General features: G+C 43.3%; 1 long non-coding RNA gene across 1 annotated transcript; it reads left to right on the top strand.

Moving 5' to 3' along the window:
- The first annotated feature begins 2,252 nt into the window (after positions 1–2,252).
- Positions 2,253–18,753, top strand: LOC109281838 (uncharacterized). The gene is made up of 3 exons (XR_002088623.2): positions 2,253–5,989; positions 6,697–6,778; positions 11,558–18,753. It is a non-coding gene; the product is annotated as an uncharacterized LOC109281838 (long non-coding RNA).
- The last annotated feature ends 47 nt before the right edge of the window (positions 18,754–18,800 follow it).

The raw sequence follows: 18,800 nt of genomic DNA, 5'->3' as shown, positions 1-18,800 counted from the left end.
AAACCAGACTAATGGGGATTATTTCTGAATGGTTATTTTAGACAGGGAAAATTGCCTATCAATTTAGCTATCCAAATTTTCAAATATAGTTGGCTAAATTGAAAAAAAATTATAAAGATCTGTCTGAAGCCCTGTGGGGCAATGGGCCAGGGTGGTTAAGGCACACTGTTTTCCATAGACAACAACCTGAAGAGGAGTGATGTGGCTAACATCACATCTGCCTGCTTTTGACTTCACCAGCTAAAAAAAGGACCAAGTTTCCATTTACAGATTGGTCAACCAGGGGGGCACAATTGGCATGAGTCTGAAGCAAGACTTTACTTCATGCTACTGGATTTGTAGCAACACACCATAATTTATCCAGCATCGGATGCTACTGTCAGCTAAATTACTTGCTAAATATGTGCACAGTCACTCAGTTTATGAAATGTGCTTGACACCAATTATCTGCTTGTTCACATGGGAAAATCTAAGATTTTGAAAAGGTGGGGGGGTGTAGATGCTGTGGTGCATCATTGCATATACCAGAACACATTTTTATCCAGTTGAAACTAGAACCTTTGTTAATGTGCTAGGGACCTAGGGCTATATTATTCAGTTTAAGAGCACAGCAAAAACAAATATAACTTTATTAGAATGTGCTTTGATTTTCTATATTGCATATTGAGTATAAAAACATAACAAGGCAAATAATAATCAAGTCATTTGCATTAAATGCACATCTCTTATTGAGACTCATAAAACAAAATCTACCCTTCTTGAGTGTCTTGGTAGTACATCCCTGTCTGAGTTAACATTCAACATGGTCAGTCTATTGGAATGCGCTTCTCCCATTGTTAAACAAAGCCAAGTTTTAAGTCTGCAGCAAGGATTTTTTAGTAGATCACTTATTGGACCAGCTGTATAGATGGGAGAACCGTTGGACCTCAGGTGACTTGAGGAAGGGCACTTGATTCCCAAAACTTTTTCCAACAGTTTTCCCATCTATACAGTTGGTCCAATAATGATATCGCAAAAAATCCTTTCTCAAGAACAGTATATAGCAACATGACTATAAGGTTTAGGACTGCGACACGCATTGCAGATGTAGTGAAGAGGACTGCATAAAGACATGGTTCAAGGATACCTGAAAAGTGTTGCCTTCAAAGGCAAGGCAGGGTTTTCATTGCTGCTGTTCTTAATGCAGCTGCAGGGGGTTGGGGTGTAGAGCCCTGCTGTATCCTGGAAAGTACGGCTCTGGACTCCCTGCTGCTTAGCCCATTCCCTGCTGGCTTCAAAGCAGGAAGTTTGCTCCCTCATTGCAGCAGCTGCACTGGTCCCATGGGTGGGGAGGGAATGGCATTTTCCCTAAGAGCAGCCCCTGCCCTGGCTCCTGGAAGCCCTAGTTAAGGCTTCACACTGCTTACCCCGGTCGCTACTGACTTTGATACCAGCAGTTTGCTCCACTGCAGCAGCAAAGGTGGCCACATGGAGGGAAGGAGGAAAAGAAGGGATGGGACTTTCCCCAGGAGCCATGCTTGCCTTCCCTTCTGGAAGCCTGGCTTGCAGCTTCATGCCTCTTACCCCATTCCCTGCTGGCTTTGGTACTGCCAGATGGTAGCAGCTATGCTGGCCATGTAGGAGGGGGATGGGACTTTCCCCAGGAACATAAAATCATAGAAAATTAGGGTTAGAAGGGACCTCAGGAGGTCATATAGTCTAACCCCATGATCAAAGCAAGACTGCCCCCAACTAGATCATTCCAGCGAGGGCTTTGTCCAGCCAGGCCTTAAAAACCTCTAAGGATGGAGAGTCCACCACCTCTCCAGGTAACCTGCTCCAGTGCTTCAACAACCTCCTAGTGAGAGAATTTTTCCTCATATCTAACCTAAACTTCCGTGGTTGCAACTTGAGAACATGGCTCCTTGTTCTGTCACCTGTCACCATTGAGAAGAGTCTAGCTTCATCCCTTTGAAACTCCCCTTCAAGTAGTGAAGAGCTGCATCCAGTTCTGGGTGCCATACTTCAAGAAGCATGTGGAGAAGTTTGAGAGAGTCCAAAGAAGAGCCACGTATATGATTAGAGGCCTGAAGAGCAAGCCATACAAGGAAAGGCTGACAGATCCAGGACTGTTCAGTGTAGAAAAGAGAAGACTTCATGGGGATTTGGTGGCAGCTTACAAATATATCAAGGGAGAGCATCAGGGGCTAGGCGAACAACTATTCACCAAAGCGCCCCAGGTGATAACCAGAAGCAATGGTCATAAACTCCTAGAAGAAGGTTTTAGACTGGATATAAGGAAAAACTTCTTCACAGTTCATGTGATCAGACTCTGGGATAGACTCCCAGTGCAGGTGGTGTAGGCACCTACCCTGGAAACCTTCAGAAGGACTGGACGCACACCTTGCTGGTTATTTGAGGTTATTTGACCTCAGCAGTCTTTCCTGCCCAGAGCAGAGGGGCTGGATCTGATGATCTCACAAGGTCCCTTCCAGCCCTATACTTCTGTGAATCAAATCCCCACCCTCCAGTCTTCTCTTATTCAGATTAAATAAACCCTGTTCTTTTAGCCTCTCCTCAGAAGTCATGTGCTCCAGCCCCCTAACCATTTTCATTGCCCTCCACTGTACTCTTTCCAACTTGTCCACAGCCTTTCTATAGTAGGGGGCCCAAAACTGGACACAGTACTCCAGATGTAGCCCCACCAGTGCTGAATAGAGGAGAATAATAACTTCCCTCAATCTGCTGGCAACACTCCAACCAATACAGCCCAGTATGCTGTTAGCCTTCTCGGCAACAAGGGCACACTGCTGACTCATATCCATCTTATTTTCAACTGTAGCCCCAGGTCCTTTTCTGCAGAGCTGCTGTTTAGCCAGTTGGTTCCAAGCCTATAGCAGTACATGAGGTTGTACTTTGCGCTTGTCCTTGTTGAACCTGATAAGATTTCTTTTGGCCCAGTCCTCCAATTAGTCTAGGTCACTCTGAATCCTAGTCCTACCCCCAGCTTAGTGTCACCCATGAGCTTGCTGAGGGTGGAATCCATCCCATCTTCCAGATCATCAATGAAGATATTGAACAAAACTGGCTTCAAGACCAAGCCCTGGGGCATTGTACTTGATACTGGCTGCCTACTCGACCTCAAGTCATTGACTGCTACCTGTTGAGCCTGATGATCCAGCCAGCTTTCTATCCACCTTACAGTCCCTTCATCCAACCCATACATACTTCCTCAGCTTGTTCACAAGAATACTGTGGGAGACTGTATCAAAAGCCTTGCTAAAGTCAAGGTATATTATGTTCACTGCTTTCATCACATCCACAGAGCCAGTCATCTCATCATAGAAGGCAATCAGGTTGGTCAGGCATGACTTGCCCTTTGTGATTCCATGCTGACTTCCTAATCACCTTTTTCTCCTCCAAGTGCTAGAAATGGATTCCTTGAGGATCTGCCTCATGATGTTTCCATGGACTCAGATGAGGCGGATTGGTCTGCAGTTCCCTGGATTCTCCTTCTTCCCCTTCTTAAAGATGGACACTATATTTGCCCTTTTCCAGTTGTCCAGGACCTCCCGCAATTGCCATGAGTTTTCAAATATAATGGCCAGCAGCTCTATCACATCAGCCAACTCCTTCAGCACCCTCGGGTGCATTGCATCCAGCCCCATGGACTTTTACATGTCCAGCTTTTCTAAATAGTCCTTAACCTGTTCTTTCACCACTGAGGGCTGCTCACCTCATCCTCAAACTGTGCTGCCTAGTGCAGTAGTCTGGGAGCTGACCTTACCTGTGAAGACCAAGGTAAAAAAAAACATAGAGTACTTTAGCCTTTACCTTCTCATTTGTCACTAGGTTGCCTCCCCCATTCAGCAAGGGATCCACCTTCCTCTTAACCTTCCTCTTCCTTGACCTTCCTCTTGTTAACATATTTGTAGAAACCCTTCTTGTTACCCTTCATGTCCCTTGCTAGCTGCAACTCCAATTGCGCTTTGGCCTTCCTGATTTCTTCCTGATTTCAGGGCACAGAACATGCCCTGAACTCTAGGAGCAAAGCTGAACTCCCATGTTGCTCGCCCTGTACCTTTAAATCTCTCTACGTGCCCCTCTCCCTGGCCTCCCTTTTAACAGCTTGGTCCTCTCCCTCCGTCACAATCAGACATTACACCAGGCATGTCAGGCTCCCTCAGCTCAGCTTCTGAGTGGAACAGGAATCAAATCAGGGGTGTCCACACCACAGCAGGCCTCTGGTTCTGCCTCTACATCTGCTCAATTTGTGAGGGCAACTGTAGTGATCATACTTGAAAATGCTGATCCCAACATCCTTTAGCTCTTACTCTTAGAATATAATGAGAGTGGTCATTCCTTAATAAAGCACAGTGAATGGAACTGATAGTGTGTTGATCTGATCTATATGTTATATTTAAGATGCAATTAACCAGTTAATCACATCTTAAATGGTCACTCAGCCGCACATTCAATCAATTAATGGCACGATAAAATGAAGAATAAGCCACAAAGTTATTCCACAAAATATGCGTAATAACTTTGTGGCTCATTACTATCGCACCAACCATTGAATGTGTGGCTGGGGCCCCTGTGGCTGGGAGTTCTGTCAGCTGATTGGGGCTCCCATCTGGGGGCCCATATGCACACCAGAGCTTGGAAGCTCACAGCACCCCATGCAGCCGAGTGGCTGGGAGTCTGCAGCTGATGCAATCTTCCAGCCATGGGGGTACTCTGGGCATCCCCGCAACTGGGAGATATCAGCTGATGTGGACTTCCAGCCATTGGGGTGTCCCAGGCTGGCTGTTCTGTCAGCTGTGAGCTCCCAGGCTCTTAGATGCACATGGGCCCCCAGCTGGGAGCCTCAGTTGCATCAGTTGTGGGCTTCCAGCCACAGGGATGCTGGCGGTACACCCACAGCTGGGAGATTGCATCAGCTGCAGTCTCCCAGCTTCTGGGAATATATTACTTGCTGATACAAGGAGAGCCTGGGATCACAATCATAAAATTCCCAGGCTTCCACTGGTAGTAAGATATGATAGGATTTAATTTGTGATCTTGCAATCATGCCTCCTGCCATGCATGTGTGGCATGGCAGGAAGTGCGATTGTGTGGATCATGCATCATATCCCATCACACCTTTACCTGCACTTCTAGAGTGGCTCAGAAGTACATCTTAGGGAGGAATTAACTTTGTGTTTGGTATTAGGGGTGTCAGGTGTGTTTTGGAGTCCTCCATACTATGCACCTTTGGTAGGATGTAATTAGTAGAGATATGCATTACTGAGCAAACTATAAACTACTAGAATTAGTCATTGTGTGCAGTTTCAGTTAAATGCTTGCAAATCATATCAAATGTGTCCATTCTGTTCTCCATTCTGTTTATCACTTTATCATATGCTATCAGCTGGGTTACTGATGGACTATGCTTTGCTCCAGAGGGGTGTGAATTGCCTTTCCTATGGCTTAATATAATCTCTGTTATTAAAATTAATTTAGTCCTAATTCATTGTTATTCTGTTGAATGTTCTCTATAAAATCGTACATGGCGAGACTGAGTAATGCTACCACAGTTTGCAAAGAGCTTTAGAATGAGGTGTATTTTGAGCTCCAAATAATAAGTGAATGCATCAAACAGATAATTTCAATTCATTTCAAATTCTAATCTGAAAAGTAGCTCAAAGATTGGCACAAAGCTATTTTTTTATGATGTCTCAGTGACTCCATAACAAGATTGTTTTACAAATAGGTGTTGCAAACTGAAACCTGGGACTTGAAAGTAATGAGAAATATTTCCTTTTCAGGAGCGGCCATGGTGATGAAGATCCTATGACACCCATCTTGCATTGGTGACCTATACATCCAAACTATTTAATAACTCTATGGAAAGGTCAAGAGAGATCATCCATCCTGAGTAAATTCTGCCTTCATAATCTCCGGTCCCAAAATGTGCACAGGGGCATCAGTCTGTCTCACTGGAGTGAAAATCTATAGCGGGGAGGAACAGGTAATTCATGTCTACCGCTTTTGCTCCCAACCAATGGTAGCAGCTGAGTCAGTCTACACAGGTTCTCCACAGAGGTGTAACTGGGGAGTTCTGCCCCCTGGCCTGCAGAGCATGGGGCAGTGGTCACAGCTGAGCTTTCAGTGGAGGCTGCTATTTTTGTTCCCTAGTCCTGCCACCTCCGAGTTGACATCTGAAGGTAGTGCCCCAGTTGTCTCCCCCGAGTTACTGTACAGGTTCTCAATTACTTATGAAAAGGCTGATTGCATTATTCTGTTTCCCTCAGCCCCCAAATAGTTCTTACAAGCAAAGGATTTTATGTAGACCCGATAGACCAGAATTTGACCCAGAATTGCTACACATTTAAAAAAAAGCAAACATAAGGATGTCATATCTACGATATTTGCAATATATTATTCAGTCACTAGATGTCTCTAGATGCTAGGGAATTAGTCCTTGGCAAACAGAAGAGACAAAGGTGGAATTCAATCCCTGTAGAAGCCTATTGCTTGTCTATGTTTATAGTTGATTTTTCATTAGTTTGGACTCTGAATTCATACCCATGACAATATCCAATACTAATGTTTTATAAGATAACCAAGTTAAATGACTATGATGGTAATAATATGCTTCAGCCATTTTCAAGGCATTTCTCTGATTAGATTCCCACAAAGCCTTCAAAAGTCTTTATCACCTATGTTTCCAAACAGGAATCCTTTGGGACATACACTGAATATATCTTAGAATCGTCAAGAAGTCAACATATTCACATTTACAAGACAAAAGAGTAAGGTATGGTTTATTAAAGATGTTTTCATAAAAAATTAAAATCAGTTTCTGGAAGCACAAATATATATTGGGTTACATTATAAATTCTTAAACAGTAATCTACATTGTAAAGGAGAAACAAAATATTAAAGTTGTCCCCATGACAGGAAAATCAATAAAGTAGTAGAAGAAAAAAGAAAAAATACCTTAAAGGCTAAAAGATGCTGAATCACATAACGTGCCATGAAAATTTCATCGTGATCATTTTGACTTCCATTTGTACAGTTACAACTACCAATATTAATGCTATTTGTTAGACTAGCACAGTGCATGATAGTTGTGCCACATATCTTGATGAGGACAAAAATATAACATATGCATTATGTAAACAGAAGTCCTAGAGTGAGGGGAGATGTGCTATTTCAGCTGCCAGAAGGAAAACTAGTTTAGGTTTTATAAAAATGCTGGTCAAACAGCCAGTTCATAACAGGCAGTGAAAATAGTTATGCAGCTGCCATAAAGAGCCTGCCTGGCTACCTTTATTACAAAAGTGACAGTGGCCTGCATCTCTTTTATAATAGAGATTGTAATACATTTATTTCTGTAGTTTAGCTGTCTGTTTAAAGAGAGCCATGGCATGTATTAGACATATTATCCAGCTAACTATCAAGATACATTATATGGCAAGCCACTAGAATCAAAGCATATGTAATGGGGGAATCATATCTTTGTAACCATGACTGAGATCACATCTAGGACCATTATATGTTCGAGGGTTGTGGTTCTGGAATTAATAAATATTGATGTGCAGACTCAGTACAGTCTGTGGACACTTCAGTATGTCTGGTCACCCTGGTCTAAAGCATTTACCTGGAACATCCTCTTGCCTTATCTATTTGAAGTGACTGTGACATTAGCTTACAATCACTTCCATCGGCAGTAAACTTTGAGTGCGGCATATCTCGAATTAACAAGAGAAGGAAGCTGCTTCTCAAAGAAGTGCGAATTTCTAAATACATCTCTAAATACAAGAACAATGATGGGAGGAAAACATAGCCAGAATTGTGCCTAGTGAAAGGGAATTTTGGTGCAGTATTGTATCTTGTAAAGTTTACATTATTCTTTCAGGGAACATTTACACAATCATGCTGTGTTATGTGAAACCATGTACTCAAATCTAGATGTGCTGTTCCTTTCATCTAACTTCAGTTTTGACAGTTCATTAGAATCCTGAAAGAGATGTAGTGATCTAGGTCAAGGCTGTTCATATTGAAGCCTGTGGGCTGCATGCAGCCGGAAAGGGGTTAAATTGGAGCCTGAGGGCTCCTGCCATGATATCATTCCCCACCCCCCCATGCAGTCTAGCTGCTGCTGCTGTTGCCAGGGTCTCTTAACTCACCCTTCCTCCTCTGGCTTCAGCTTCCTCCTCCTCCCCCTGGGGGTGGTATGGCCTCTGGGACCCAGGGAGCCCATGTTTCTGGGTGGAGGTGAGGCCTTCTGTGGTGCAGCTCATATATAGCCTGCAGTCACTCTGAAGTTGGACAGGCTCTTGTCTAGGTGACTGTTAGTACTATGCTTTTAATAATTGACAGCCTAGATGAACTGTCAATTGGAGTGGCAATTTCCCACTGATCAGAAAGATCTACTGAGAATCTCACCCCTGAGGAGAGAGAATTTCTTCTTGGAAAACTACTACAGTAGAGTCTCCTTTACTTACCTTTGGCTCCCCCCTCCTCTACCTTTTGTTTTCCTAATTTCCACCTATTTACATTCTCAGTGACCTCCTGTCACACCTTTAGCTTCTTTCATTCCTTGGAGATCTCAGAACAGCAGAGACTCCCTGTGCCTGAAGAAACGTGATTGTGCCGAAAGCTTGCAAAGAACTTTTTTCCAACTGCTCAGCTGCTCTAATAGAAGATATCACATCTACCCAAAGAACCTGTCTCTTCTATATGAGGGCTCTCCAGCTGGCAGTCCAAGGGCCCCGTGCAACCTGGGAGGATTAAACTGCGGTCCCTGGGGGCCACTCCTCCCATTTCTCCAGCTGTACCACAACCAGGGGTTCTGGATTCCCTCTCCCTCTGGCTTCCCTTTCATGCCCGTGCCTGTGCTTCGAGGGGTGATGTAGTACAGCACAGCACAGCTTTCAGTGCTGAAGAAGCCCATAGCCTGGGGTGCCTGAGTGGCAGTGGGCAGCAAGAGAATTTGTGGGAAGGAGGCTAAGGGTGAGTCAGAGAGCCTTGGCATGCAATACAGTGGCAGGGAAAGGGAGACTATGGGGGCACGGGGAGCAGCAAGGGAGGGTGGGGAGGGCAACCAGTGCAGTGGCAGAAAGTGCAGTACCAGGGCCCTCGTAGGGTGATCATCATAGAGGACACTCCGGTTTTTTGCTACTCTGTCCTCTATCGATACGAAATCTGATGCCTTTATGTCCTCTTTTTTTCTCTTTCAAGAAAAAAAGAGGACATAAAGGCATCTGGTTTCGTATCAATAGAGGACAGAGAACAACTGGACTGTCCTCTATGATGGCCACCCTATCTGAGGGGCAGGCAGCCTTCAACCACTTAGAGGCTGAACAGCCCTGATCTATATTGTAAGACATTCTACTATAAGGACAAGCGTTCAAGGAATATTTCTTTGTTATAATAAATGCATATGAATTTTCCACAGCTAATTTAAAGTGGATTTTAAAATTCCTTTATTTTGCTGAAGATAAGACTTGTGTAGAAAGGCCCTTGAATATTAACTAATAATTGATCAAGAATTACATTTTAAAAATGTAGTAGCCATTTTTACATGTAATGGCTTAGTAAGCTGGTTAGCCAATTACGTGTAGAGAAGAGTGAAAGACTGATGGAAGTCTCAGCTGTGGTGGCCGGGCGAGTGCTGGGGCCCTTGCCGGGAACCCAGAACATTAGGTGGGTACTTCGACGCGTGGAGTGGAAGTAGGCACGGATGCGTATTGGTTGCAACAAGGTTGTTTACTTACGCTACTGATGTGTGCAGCGTAGGAAGAACTGGCTTAATTGCAGTTACAAACGAGTTACAAATGTAGCGAGAATTCTCTGAGATGAGACGTTCCTTAAATGAATTACCGAGTGCGCAGGAAAGGGGGTACATCGAGGACGTCAGTGACGGGGAGTCGTTGGTGGGTGATCAGTCCGCCAAGTTTACTCCGAGGTGTATCCGGAGTTCTCCGACTTGGGCGGAAACTGCTTTGATCTTTTATACGTTTAGAGTAGCCAATAACGGGCTGCTAAATAGAGCGCAGAATGGCTGATGTCACAGCACGCTTCCATGATCAAATTTGGGAGTGGAGGTCGGTCCATACAGTCTATTGTGACATGGGCACTTGCTCGACTTGGTTATGACATCAGCAATGTCCTGTCTTTATTCTTGTATTAAAATGAATCTGTATGCTTAATCCCATGTGATGATGGGTTTTACACAAATTAGAACGAACGAAGAATAAGAGAGGGGGCAATTGTATTCTTTCACAGGTCTTGATCTAACCTATAAATCAAAAATAAGAGAAGGTGATCATATTAAATGAGTTCTGTAAATCTGTAATTGAAAAGACATTCTGTAAATTGTAAAACCTTGTTCTGACACTTGCTTAATATAATGATATAATTTCCCTCCTTTCCTCATTACTGTGGACCCCAGTGGCAATTAAGTCATTTTTTTTCCAAAGGGTTTTATCTCCAGGTTTTCCTCTTAGCTATAATTGTGATCCTTCCAGCGTCAAAAAGTATGTGGTTTGTTAGCATTAATTAATGAGTTCTCCAATTATTCCTTCCATTCCACGCTCCCTAATCACAATATTTCTCTCACTGTAGTCACACTCCTGCTTCTATTTATCATATAGTGTAATCACAAAGGATGAATAAAATATTACAATCACATCTGGTCAGCTCAGTGCTTTCTAATCTATGTTTCATGTCGCTAAACAGAAGTCTCTTCTCACATTATTTGAATAAAAAACAATCTGCTAAAAATGAGGGGCCTGGTTTATGATGCATGATAGAGATTAAAGAAAAGTCTTATTTGTTGTATTAAGCCTTTTCAATTCCTACCCCAGAATTCACACTGTACCAGTTATCCTTAGCTACTGTGACTACCTCCAGTCTAGCCGATTAGGGACTGACACAAGAGACCCTCTCTTCCCATTGTTATTCAGTTAGCAACTAAGGTATGATGAGCTAATGCTAAATCGGAGCAGTGCCCACTCATTTTATAATATTAGTAATAATTTCCACTTCCTGCATACAGTGCCTTGCATCCCAAAATACCAAAGCACTTTACATACTAATGACTAAATATAACCTAACACACAGCTACACAGATAAGCATTATTACAGCCATGTTCCATCCAGGGAGATAGAGAGGTTAAATGACTTACTGAAGGTCACACACACTGTCTCTGGGGAAACTGGCCATAGACCAGTGGAACACTAATGGTCAGTCCTGTACTGTAAGGAAAGTAAAATTATCTCATTAATAACAAAAGTTAATATAAGAAAATTACTTTGCACATACTGGTATGTTAAATGGGGCACGTCCTTTCTGGACCCACGTTGCAGTCTAAGAGGATTAAGAGGGGATGGTATAAGATGTACTTTATTTCATCTAAATCCTGTTCTTACAGACTGTTTATTATAGATGGAGTTGTTAATGTATTTCAGTAGTTCTGATTTAAAAACCCTATTTTCAGTTGCTGGTTATTTTAACAAGTTTTAACCACTTGGGCTGAAATTTTACATAGTAGGTGTTGCTTCAGGCTGATTTTTTTTTCTTTTAAAGGTGTCACCAGTTTCTCAGAAATAAGCTGTGGTGGGCCACACAAGGTACTCTCAATGACTGCCCACCCCTGATGAGTCACGGCAATATGGAGGTGGAAGCTGCTGATTTAAATGAATGAATGAACCTTCTCAAGATTCTCTGCATCCCTCCTGAAGTGCGGTGCCCAAAACTGGACACAGTACTCCAACTGTGGTCTGACCAGTGCTGCATAGAGGGGAATCATCATCTCCCTGCACCTGTTCATCATGCATTTGCTAATGTATGATAAAGTGCATTTAGCCTTGTTGATCACTTTGTCACATTGACTACTCATGTTCATCTTGGAGTCAGCGATGACTCCAAGATCCCTTACCACTGCTATGCTGCTGAGAAGGTCATCCCCCAACCTGCAAGCGTGTTGGTGGTTCGTTTTGCCCAGGTGCAGCACGTTGTACTTGTCTTTATTGAACTGCATCCTATTTCATTCTGCCTGTTTTTCCAACCTGTTCATATCTTCCTGGATCCGTTCCCTACCCTCTGGTGTGTTAACTTCGCCCCATAATTTGTTATCATCTGCAGACATGGACAGGGTGCTCTCCACACCCTCATCCAAGTCACTGATGAAGACATTGAATAGTACGGTCCAAGGACTGATCCTTGCAGGACTCCACTGCCCACATCTTTCCAAGCTGATATTGACCCATCCACCACCACTCTCTGGGTGTGACCCCTAAGCCAATTTGCCACCCACCTGACTGTGTAATTATCTACATCACAGCCTGTCAGTTTATTTACAAAAACAGAATGAAATACCATATTGAAGGCCTTCTTAAAATCTAAGCAGATGACATCTACTTCGACTCCTGTGTCTAAGCATTTTGTGACTTGGTCATAAAAAGAAACAAGGTTAGTCAGGCAGAATCGACCCGCAATGAATCTGTGCTGATTTCCTTTCAGCATTATTTCCCCTGCTGGGCTCCCACAAATGTGATCCTTAATGATTTTTTCCAGAGTTTTCCCAAGGATAGATGTGAGACTAACTGGTCTATAGTTTCCTGGTTCCTCCCTCCTCCCCTTCTTGAAAATAGGGACCAGAATGGCCCTTTTCCAGTCCTCTGGGACCTGACCAGAGCACCATGTGTGTTCGAACAGGACTGCCAGCAGCTCTGCTATCACACTAGCCAATTCCTTCAGCACTCTTGGATAAAGTTCATCCAGGGCTGCTGATTTGTACACATCCATCCCCTGCAAGTGCCCCTTCATTAAGTCTGCACTAACACTTGGTGGGCTGGTGTCCCGCCGGTGTCTATCAATGATCCAACTGGGAGATCTGTCTTGGTCTGTGTCGAGGAATACAGATGCAAAGAGCTCACTGAAGAGCTCAGCTTTGTCCTCCCTCTCTGTCACCAATTGCACTAGTTTGTCCTGTAGGGGTCCTATGCTACCCTGTGCCTTCCTTTTGCTCCCTATATACCTGAGGAAGGACTTTTTGTTGTGCTTAATTTTTGTCACCAACCTAAGTTCCAATCCTGCTTTGGCCTTCTTAACTGATTCCCTGCAAGTGCAAGCCAGGGAGGTATACTCCTCCTTGGTAACTACCCTCTGTTTCCACAGCCTGTATCCCTCTTTCTTTACCCTTAGGCTTTCCTGGATAGATATATATGTAATTATGACTGACTAACTACATAGTTTTATTTTAGCAGCTAAAACTCAGCAGCTAGACCAAGACTTAAGCCCTTTGTATAACTAGAGTCCAAAGTGAGGGGGAGTTTGCTTAGAAACTCTCTCTCATATTCCTTCACTGTAAGCTTGCTGAGAGGAAAGAGGTTGCAGGGGAAAGGGAAAACTTCAGATCAAGGAACAGCAAATAGGCCAGCTACAGAGGAGTTTGCTAGGGAAGGTCTGCTTGGAAAGAGACCCACAAAATGAGGGGCAGCAGATTAAAAGACATGGCTGGAGGATGTTGCAATCCCTGATCCACTCACTTCCAGCTCTTCTTTTGCTTCTACCTGTGAGGTGCCTGTCCAGGCAGGACCACACACCATTGAAGCCTCCATCCAGGTCTTGGTTTGGTGCTGTGCAGACTGCAGCTTGCCAGTTTCTTTCAGTGTCAGCCAGCTCAGGGAGTGTCTGCAATGTGAGCAGTGCTTTCTGGTGGTGTCCCTCAGGGAGAAGGCACAAGAGCTACAGGAGGAGGTATTAAGGCTCCAAAGCTTCCTCCTCCATGATTACTTCATCAATTTCATTCTAAAGGAAACCTCTAGGACTGTGGAGAAAGGACTGTCAGAGGAGATGCTAGAAAAGTAAGAGGGCATGGACTCCCAGGAAGGTGTGTCTTCTGGTGATAAGAAGTTGTCACCCTCATGTGCAGTGGTTTGCCTGGAGAACAGATATGGAGGAACAGATATTCCATTGGTGGAAGAGGCCAGGTCAGGAATCCCCCAGGTTGGGAAGATCAAGACCACTACCACGAAGAAGCAGCGATGGGAGGTGGTGTTTGGAGACTCCCTTGTGTGAGGGACAGAGGGATCCATTTGCCAGTTTGACCTGCTGTCCCTGGAGGTCTGCTGTTTGCCTAGAGCCCAGATCCAAGATGTCATAGATGGATTACTGAGACTTGCCTGACCCTCTGACTACTACCCAGAGCCAACCCTAGCAGGGTGCAGGGTGCAGTGCAAATCAGCCTGTGCAGGGCCCCTTTAACACTACACAGGGCCATGGGATCCCCACAAAGGCAGGGAGCAGCAGTGCCGTAGCAATGAAATTTGGCACCCGGGGCCCAAAAGATCCTGTGTGCCCCAGACAAGCTGCTGTTTAGTGGATGCAAAACCAGTGGCGTGCAGCAGGGGGCGGGCGAGTGGCTAGACACTTCTTCCATGGTGTGGGGCTGAGCTGCCAGCTCCAGGCAGGTCCTGTGGAGGGGTCATGGCTGCTGCACCCAGCTCTGCAGGGCCCCCCAAAGCATGGGGCCTGGGGCGGTTGCCCCAATTCACCCTACCCAAAGGATGGCTTTGCTACTACTCCATGCGGGCACCAATGATACAAATGGTTGGACTAGATGACTTCCTGAGGTCCCTTTGGACCCTAATTTGTTATGATTCTATTATTCCATCCCTGCCTCTGGCACAAAGTTCCTGCATGATGATAGACAAGTCACCCAAGCCAAAATTTTCACAGGTAAACCTAACTAAGTGTCCCACAGATTGTGGATTCCCAACTTGAGCTGTTGAGGTCTGATTTACAGAAGTGCTGGGCATTCATAGCTGTACCTGAAATTAATTGGAGGCATGGGCAACTGGTACCTCCTGAGTTGGGGGGGGGGGGGCACTTGCCCCCCAGCAGCCGATTGCACCGACCTGGAAGTGTGAGCAGGGCACCAGGAAGCGCCAGCAGCACTTCTCCTGGTGCCTGCACTCCCACCTGCCCATCGCCTAAGCAGGGAGCACTGGCTGTGAAGGGGTGCACCAGTGCTCTCAGGGGATGCACGTGCACTCCCATGCATCGCCAGTGATTGGAGGCATAGTTTGAACTTATTAAGTAGTATAATGTCAAGTAATCCAAAAAAATCACAACTCAGCTATTTTAAATTTGTTACCCAAATTTAATGAATAGTTTTTACATCAATTTTTGTGGGCTTCAATTTCACATTTGAAAAAGGGGATGATAATGTCCCCACTGTACATGACTGTTGTGAAAATATATTAATTAACATTGTGCAACAGTCAGATACTCTGAGGAAGAGTGCAATAGAAAAGCAAAAGTGAAGTGAATAATTCTGTCTTCAGAGCATAGTTTTAATAATAGGCAGTAAGTAAGGTATGGAACAGCACATTTAACAAGGAGAAAACAAAATAATAGCGTTTCTGTACACCAAATGAGGTAGGAGTCTTGTGGGGGAAAAATATTTAATCATACAGTTACATATAGGAACAATAATGCATATGCACAAGGGTTGGACACTTAAAGCTGTACAGATAGACTTAATTCTGGCATTTCCTAGCTTTTGAGTGTTGGCCTTTGCTACCTTAATAATGTTGTAGCTTTTGTGTGTACTTAAGTATAACTGAAAAAAGCAAAGTCATCCTTTGGGGCTGCAGTACAAGTTTTATTTTCCACTCTTGTGACAAAAGGGTTTGTAATGTTTTACTGTCTGCATGGAAGCTCCTGTGTAGGCTTTCCCTAAGTACACATGGCACAGCATTAGGGAGACCCACAACAGACAACTGAGCAATTCTCTAAACCCTGATTAGTTGTCATATGCAATCCCAAATTTGATGGGCTTCAGGTAGATTTATAAGCAATTCATTACTTCACTAGTTAACCACAACAATTCTTCACAATGATTCAAAAGCATCAGTCTTCATAACTGCCCACGTACATAAACACAAAAATTTCTAGGTCCAGCCAATTTTGTGCTACGATAGGCCAAAAACAGGTTTGCAAAATGACTCAGAAGTGAAAGTAACATCGGATTTTGAGAGATGTTTCACAAGTGATTTGACTTACTTTTTCTATAAGTACTATATACTTTTGCCTTGAGTTGAATGTCCTAATGCATGTGGACTCTCATGTTGATGGTTTGAGTTTTGGTGAAATACTGGTAATTGAGAGAAGGATTACAAAACTAGATTTGTGATGGGAAGATGCTGCTTCACCCTAAACAATGTAGAGACAAGTAATCACTCTTTAAAAACAGTGATTTTTGTGGTGATTCCCTGTTTTGGAAAACTAATTTAAGAGACATTAAGGAAGCCTGATTTTTTCCAGAGTTGTGCTCAGTAATAGAGAATCATTCAGCACCTCACTGCATCAAGCTCTAAATGTTGTCAAAGTCTCTGTTTTGCACTGTCAAAGATTAGGCAAGTGTTTCACAAGGTTTGGTTTTCTTGTGTGTTACTAAGTAAAGCTGTAATGTAATTGGACAAGATTCTGACTCAGGCTAAGCTTCCTTCGCATAACTCTGGCAGTACAGAATAGTCAGTGAGTACCTGTGGTAAACCTGCACAGGTTATGGAAAATCACCCAAAAGTAGGGGGCTGATGGATAGCCTCATACCACTTCCCTGCATGGTCCTCAATCTAGGAGCGTGTTGGGAGGAGTGGCCAGGAAAGGAAGGGGTGTGATACACATGAATGCAGGGAGTGATTGACACATTCTTCCTTCTGGCTGTGCTGTGCTACAAAAGAGCCAATTGGCAGCTGCCATAAATTGGAGCAGTCCCAAGAAAAATGTTGGCCTTAGACCAGCCCATAATTCCAGGATGCTTTCTGCAAAGCACAGCACAAGGTCTAGTCCCTTGCTTTACTAACCTATAACAACTACTTAGTAGTTAAAGTAGCTTATTGTGTTTTCTGTTTCAAATAAGATACATGACTTATTTTGTTATTTTAATAGAATATTTTGAGCTGACAGACAACCATCATGTTTTGGGGCACAGTTGCAAGCTTGTATAGCATAGCCTTTGAATTTGCTACCTATCAACAGGAAAATGTCTAATTGGTACAGTGTTGCACTGAAATCAAAGCAATGCACATCAAATGTTAAAACTTAGGCACTGTAGACCTAATGCAGTGTCTTTATAATTAGACATGATTCTTGTTAGGGTGAAACTACACTTACCCAGAGCTGACAAAAACACACCTGTTTTATTTCAGAACATACAGTACTCTCATTACTCAATGTTACAGCAGCTTGTTATTCAAATGGCTGGTCAAACACATTTTATCCTGCCCAAGTAGGAGTTTGACTAGTCAGAATAAAAAAGGACAAATATTAAATTAGTTGGCAATCTTACTTTGATTAGATTGCTCAAATCCAAAGGATGTTTCTTTAGAATCTAAATAAGATGTTTCACTTTATATTTATCCCTTGGCAATTCGTAAATAGTATTTGATCAAAGTCAAATAAAGATAAACATCTGATCATTCAGTGGAGCCTACCTGTCTTACCTATTGTCCTCAGCTCAGACAGGCTCAAATCCCTGCTCCAACACTGACCTAAAGCTTGTAATGATCTTGTAGTTCTTTCAGTCATGTCTCATGTTAAGCTTGCATCTCATCTGCTTACTATGAACCCTGCCAGTCTCTACCCTTTGTATACTCACATGGTGAGATTTTAACTACAGTAATGGTATTTGGAAGATCTGTCATCAGAAATGCTAGTGAAATACACACCTGGATTGAGCTCTTTATTCTACATGTAGCTGTAAATGGTGGACTGTCCAAATAGATTACATTTTTCAGAATAAAGTACTTATTTTAGGGGTCTTGAATTTTCTAGATATGGACACAATTGGAAGCATTCCCTAAATGGGAAGAGGAGATTGTTGTTGTTAAACTATGGTAGTGTCAACGTCTGCAAAGAGATGCCATAGTTATAGTGCTATATATACCCTTGTAGCTACAGAAGGCAGGTGTTCAGATGTGTCCTGCCCGTAGCTCTGTAAAAATGGTGCAGACACTACAGAAATGTTCTTATTTGAAACAGGAACTTCTCTGTAGTACTATGTTTTCTAGTGCCGTGTGTAACATCTGTACAGTTACGTGGAGCACTACAAGAATCTCTCCCTTAGCATCCCACAGTAGTTTGTTTTCTTCCCACATGCAAGGCTGGAGGGGAGGAACAGGCTCCATGACAGCCCAATGTGGGGGCAGAGCTGCAGCCCAGCCAGGATTGGGGGGTAGAGGAGGTAACCAAATCACCCTTGGTTAATCTGAGCTGCTCTCATCTAATCCTTAGTTTGATTAGGGCCAAATCAACTTCCAGAATTATTTAAGAACAATTGGAAGCCCTTTGGAACAGATTTGTATGGACTGCTACAGCAATCAAGGATCAGGAGGAGAAAGAGTCCAAGGCAGGATTTATGTTATAAGTTATATATTTAATACTGAATGATAGCGATGCTTGTGGAACTTCATTCCTTTCCATAGCAAATTACTCCAGGAGAGTGGCATTTTCTAGTGTTGTTCACAGGACCAGCAATCAGGAATACCCAATTCTATTTTCAACTCAAGTTTTTTGCTTTAAAAATGGTTGTATTATATCAGTTAATAACTATGTGAATGATTTGTGACTGACTTGATATGCTACTGTTGATTTCATTATTCTTTACTATTCTTACTATTAAAATGAAAGTAAGAATTAGAGAGTTGCAGAGGCTAGATGTCAGGCATTATTTGTAATATTGTCCACAACACTATGGAAATGATGTTACTCTAGCTTCACAAACAATACAACAGAAACAGTAGGAGCAAGCTGAAGTCCT

The sequence above is a fragment of the Alligator mississippiensis genome, chromosome 3, assembly GCF_030867095.1.
Source record: "Alligator mississippiensis isolate rAllMis1 chromosome 3, rAllMis1, whole genome shotgun sequence".
Classification (NCBI taxonomy): Eukaryota; Metazoa; Chordata; order Crocodylia; family Alligatoridae; genus Alligator; species Alligator mississippiensis.
The sequence above is the reverse complement of the archived record's forward strand: the minus strand, read 5'-3'. Positions and strand labels throughout refer to the sequence as shown.